The sequence below is a fragment of the Periplaneta americana genome, unplaced genomic scaffold, assembly GCF_040183065.1.
Source record: "Periplaneta americana isolate PAMFEO1 unplaced genomic scaffold, P.americana_PAMFEO1_priV1 scaffold_45, whole genome shotgun sequence".
Classification (NCBI taxonomy): domain Eukaryota; kingdom Metazoa; phylum Arthropoda; class Insecta; order Blattodea; family Blattidae; genus Periplaneta; species Periplaneta americana.
This window is the reverse complement of record NW_027185526.1, coordinates 15,067-20,717: the sequence shown is the minus strand read 5'-3', so window position 1 is coordinate 20,717 and position 5,651 is coordinate 15,067. Positions and strand designations below refer to the sequence as shown.

Genomic DNA, 5,651 nt, shown 5'->3' with positions numbered 1-5,651 from the left:
TTCTCCCAACTCCGCTATTGCTATATTTCCTAAACTAAACGCTGATATTGAAATAACGCCTGGTCTGATAATGCAGTCTGTTTAAATTTCTACCGACCAAGTTCTGCCCTTCATCATGGGAAAACAACGAGCTTCTTTAAAGGATACAACTACTAGGACAGAGATATTTTCATTATGGAATTTGTACTACCCACTGAAATGTAGTAACTAATGGGATTTTAATTAGCCATATATGTACAGTATATTACATTCTTTACCTAAAATGTCTCTAACTTCTAGGGAGAGCGCGAGGTACGTTCACAATCCCCTGAATACATATTCCCTTCTTCGAGAAAACGCAGAGAAGTGAACCGTCTCATATGAATATGCTACCAGTCATAAGTTTCAATACGGAGCTGCAAGTACTTAAGAATTATCAATTACTCTACAATTATGCAGCGGCGTCATCATCCAAGCTATAGCTGGAATAGGGAAGGGAACATAATATCCCATAAGTCTTATTAGAACACGCTGGAAATAGTGACGTAAAAAAAAAAATCGCCAACGGCACGTGGTGTTCCCAAGCGGTCACCCATCCAAGTACTGACCACGCCCAATGTTGCTTGACTTCGGTGATCGGACGAGAACCGGTATTTTCAACATGGTATGGCCGTTGCCGATGAAACTGCGTAATCTGTAGGCACTTGAGGACGATGGGATTGGGGTGCACTCGATAAAACCTGCACTCGCTCACACACACACGTAAACTGCCTGCTTAGACTCTGTACCTAAATTACCAAGCTCGTTGGATGTCATTGGGATAGATGATAAATCTATCTATCAACGGCAGTTTGGTTACGTTTCAACGTCACACACTGCTGGATTGACACGGGATTAATAAAACAGCTAGTCGGCATTCTAAGTTAAGCCACAGGTGGATTGTTGTTCAACAGCGGAGCCTCCTTTCAACCACATGGTTGTGGAACTGTAGTCGGATTTTCGACATCATTTTCATGCCATACTACGGAACTTCACACAAACTTCAATTCACTTCTTGCACCGGCGGCTACTACGAATGGACTGAAGCTCGCTACTGACTAGGGGGGGGGGACATTTGTCTCTTGATGGATTACGTGACAGATATATAAAGTATCAGTCGTATGTTATGAACCCGAGTTTCAATAAAGATAGATTACCCGTATGTCCACAGATTCTCAGTAGTGGCCTGCGGAAGGATTATGACCGCGGTCGACAAGTTACCTTCTAAGTTGTTTTCCCTCAACAATTAATGCTGCCAAGTGAGTAGGAATGACACCGCGCTCTCATATAAGTCGTACGAAACTATTAAGGAAACGAATTTGCCTCGTGGATCCAAGTCTCCCATGGACTGCCTATAATGTATTATCTATCCTAGAAGTGTTATCGGGGTGATTATTTAAATTTTCACTCGGTGGGAAACGCTGTTGTTCTTCATTCATCTACTCTGTTATGAATAACTTGTGGCCCTTAAAAGGGCCGGTTGCTGATTCCCTAGCAAGCACTCCCGCTTACTTGGAACTAGTGTATTTTGTGACGGCCTTGGTCCCTTCACTGACGGCGTGCTTGGCCAGCTCACCGGGTAGCAGGAGACGGACGGCTGTCTGGATCTCCCGACTGGTGATGGTCGACCGCTTGTTGTAATGCGCGAGCCGCGAAGCTTCCGCGGCGATGCGCTCGAAGATGTCGTTAACGAAGCTGTTCATGATGCTCATAGCCTTTGAACTGATTCCCGTGTCTGGGTGAACTTGTTTCAGAACCTTGTAGATGTAAATGGCGTAGCTCTCCTTCCTCTTGCGCTTCTTCTTCTTATCGCCCTTCGAAATATTCTTCTGGGCCTTGCCGGCCTTCTTGGCAGCCTTTCCGGAAGCTTTGGGGGGCATGGTGCTCGTCTGATGATGAGCCCGGAGGGAGAAAAATATTTAAGTCGCAGGGACAATGCCGTACTGCCTTCCCAGTGCGAGCCAATAGAAACAGCGCAAACGTTTGTGACTTTACGATTGGTCCGCTGTCGATTATTGACGTTGGCGTAAAAGTGAAGGTTACCGTCGGGCACTTACCCCCATTGAGGAGGCCTACTCTAAACGACATTACTCAATCTTGGTAGCGCTCGACGCCAGACGAGCCTTTGACACAGTATGGCTGGACGCCTTGCGATATAAATTAACAAACATGCAATTTCCGCACGAAATAACACGCTGGATCTCCAGCTTCCTGAATAACCGATCTGGCCAGGTCCGTCTTGGCAGACAAGATCTGTCCCGCACCTTCCAAATCGAAGCAGGAGTTCCCCAGGGCAGCGTGATTTCCCCCCTGCTCTATAACATATATGTATCTGACATCCCTCAACCCAACAACAATCAAGTGGGCCTGGCACAGTTTGCTGACGATGTTGCTTTCTGGGCCACCCATCCCCGCTTACGATCCGCCAGGGTACTAATAGACAACGCCCTGAGACAGTACACTGAGTGGGCCAACACCTGGAGAATTACCATCAACACCGAAAAAACCCAAACCTGTGTCTTCCGCCCCTCTTTAAAATCACGAATCACAAACAGACAACACATTACAATCGGACAAGCATTAATACCACTCCAACACAAAGTAACATATCTAGGCATTCCACTCACATCAAAACTCTCTTGGACTACAATAGCGCAAACAATATGGGACAAATACAACAAAGCCACTAAAGCAGTAAGCTACCTAAGCGGCATTAGACGACAAGGCTGCCACGCCAACACATTACTACACCTATATAAAGCACTGGTTCGATCCCAGTGCACCTACTCCTCCTACTTTCTATTGCAATCTTCACCCTCAACACAAAAGAAATTTGAGTCCCGTGAAAGGAAATTATTGCGCCAGATATTTCGACTACCCAAACATACCAGAAACGACACAGTATACATCCACACCAAAACGAAACCACTCTCCACACACCTAATCCGAACAGTCACTAAATACACACACTTCGCACTACGTCGCTCATACACACAACATATGTTTAACAATCCTCCACACACCAACAAGAACACAACCATTGAAAAACTCCTACAAGCCTATCAAGATCACTTCAATCCACAAAATAATTTGATTCCGCGTCCTACCCCTTTCATTCGTTACTAACCAACAACGCCAATAGCAGAAGGTAACGCAAAAACAGTCACCGGTTCCCCGATGCATGGCTTTCTCTCTCAATGTCAACTGAGAGTTAAAAATATTCATTATAATATGCACTTTCCACTCACTCCTCAGAATGTCTTCTTTATTTTTATTTATTTATTTATTTATTTATTTTTAAAGATATGTGAGCTACGTACTGTATGTCTGATGTTTTGCCATCGTACATTCAAATATTTATATTCACTGTACAGTACAGCGAACTGTTTATACTTACTGTACATGCTATAACTACTTCTCCCAACTCCGCTATTGCTATATTTCCTAAACTAAACGCTGATATTGAAATAACGCCTGGTCTGATAATGCAGTCTGTTTAAATTTCTACCGACCAAGTTCTGCCCTTCATCATGGGAAAACAACGAGCTTCTTTAAAGGATACAACTACTAGGACAGAGATATTTTCATTATGGAATTTGTACTACCCACTGAAATGTAGTAACTAATGGGATTTTAATTAGCCATATATGTACAGTATATTACATTCTTTACCTAAAATGTCTCTAACTTCTAGGGAGAGCGCGAGGTACGTTCACAATCCCCTGAATACATATTCCCTTCTTCGAGAAAACGCAGAGAAGTGAACCGTCTCATATGAATATGCTACCAGTCATAAGTTTCAATACGGAGCTGCAAGTACTTAAGAATTATCAATTACTCTACAATTATGCAGCGGCGTCATCATCCAAGCTATAGCTGGAATAGGGAAGGGAACATAATATCCCATAAGTCTTATTAGAACACGCTGGAAATAGTGACGTAAAAAAAAAAATCGCCAACGGCACGTGGTGTTCCCAAGCGGTCACCCATCCAAGTACTGACCACGCCCAATGTTGCTTGACTTCGGTGATCGGACGAGAACCGGTATTTTCAACATGGTATGGCCGTTGCCGATGAAACTGCGTAATCTGTAGGCACTTGAGGACGATGGGATTGGGGTGCACTCGATAAAACCTGCACTCGCTCACACACACACGTAAACTGCCTGCTTAGACTCTGTACCTAAATTACCAAGCTCGTTGGATGTCATTGGGATAGATGATAAATCTATCTATCAACGGCAGTTTGGTTACGTTTCAACGTCACACACTGCTGGATTGACACGGGATTAATAAAACAGCTAGTCGGCATTCTAAGTTAAGCCACAGGTGGATTGTTGTTCAACAGCGGAGCCTCCTTTCAACCACATGGTTGTGGAACTGTAGTCGGATTTTCGACATCATTTTCATGCCATACTACGGAACTTCACACAAACTTCAATTCACTTCTTGCACCGGCGGCTACTACGAATGGACTGAAGCTCGCTACTGACTAGGGGGGGGGGACATTTGTCTCTTGATGGATTACGTGACAGATATATAAAGTATCAGTCGTATGTTATGAACCCGAGTTTCAATAAAGATAGATTACCCGTATGTCCACAGATTCTCAGTAGTGGCCTGCGGAAGGATTATGACCGCGGTCGACAAGTTACCTTCTAAGTTGTTTTCCCTCAACAATTAATGCTGCCAAGTGAGTAGGAATGACACCGCGCTCTCATATAAGTCGTACGAAACTATTAAGGAAACGAATTTGCCTCGTGGATCCAAGTCTCCCATGGACTGCCTATAATGTATTATCTATCCTAGAAGTGTTATCGGGGTGATTATTTAAATTTTCACTCGGTGGGAAACGCTGTTGTTCTTCATTCATCTACTCTGTTATGAATAACTTGTGGCCCTTAAAAGGGCCGGTTGCTGATTCCCTAGCAAGCACTCCCGCTTACTTGGAACTAGTGTATTTTGTGACGGCCTTGGTCCCTTCACTGACGGCGTGCTTGGCCAGCTCACCGGGTAGCAGGAGACGGACGGCTGTCTGGATCTCCCGACTGGTGATGGTCGACCGCTTGTTGTAATGCGCGAGCCGCGAAGCTTCCGCGGCGATGCGCTCGAAGATGTCGTTAACGAAGCTGTTCATGATGCTCATAGCCTTTGAACTGATTCCCGTGTCTGGGTGAACTTGTTTCAGAACCTTGTAGATGTAAATGGCGTAGCTCTCCTTCCTCTTGCGCTTCTTCTTCTTATCGCCCTTCGAAATATTCTTCTGGGCCTTGCCGTCGGGCCCTGCATCATTTTGGGCGAGGCGTCGTTCTTGTAGTTAAACAGCTGCAAGTAGGAGTAGCATCATGTCGGGTCGTGGAAAGGGAGGCAAGGTGAAGGGAAAGTCAAAGTCTCGATCCAGCCGTGCTGGGTTGCAGTTCCCGGTAGGCCGTATCCACCGTCTTTTGCGTAAGGGCAATTACGCAGAGCGAGTTGGTGCCGGTGCGCCAGTCTACCTGGCCGCGGTGATGGAGTACCTGGCGGCCGAAGTTCTCGAGTTGGCTGGCAACGCAGCTCGTGACAACAAGAAGACTAGGATCATTCCTCGTCACTTACAGCTCGCCATTCGCAACGACGAGGAGCTGAACAAACTCC

General features: G+C 45.4%; 2 non-coding genes across 2 annotated transcripts; both read right to left on the bottom strand.

Annotated features, from left to right (window-relative positions):
- Window positions 1-538: 538 nt before the first annotated feature.
- Window positions 539-657, bottom strand: LOC138694121 (5S ribosomal RNA). The gene has a single exon (XR_011330796.1). It is a non-coding gene; the product is annotated as a 5S ribosomal RNA (ribosomal RNA).
- Window positions 658-3,971: 3,314 nt separating this feature from the next.
- LOC138694120 (5S ribosomal RNA) lies at window positions 3,972-4,090 on the bottom strand. The gene has a single exon (XR_011330795.1). It is a non-coding gene; the product is annotated as a 5S ribosomal RNA (ribosomal RNA).
- Window positions 4,091-5,651: the final 1,561 nt, after the last annotated feature.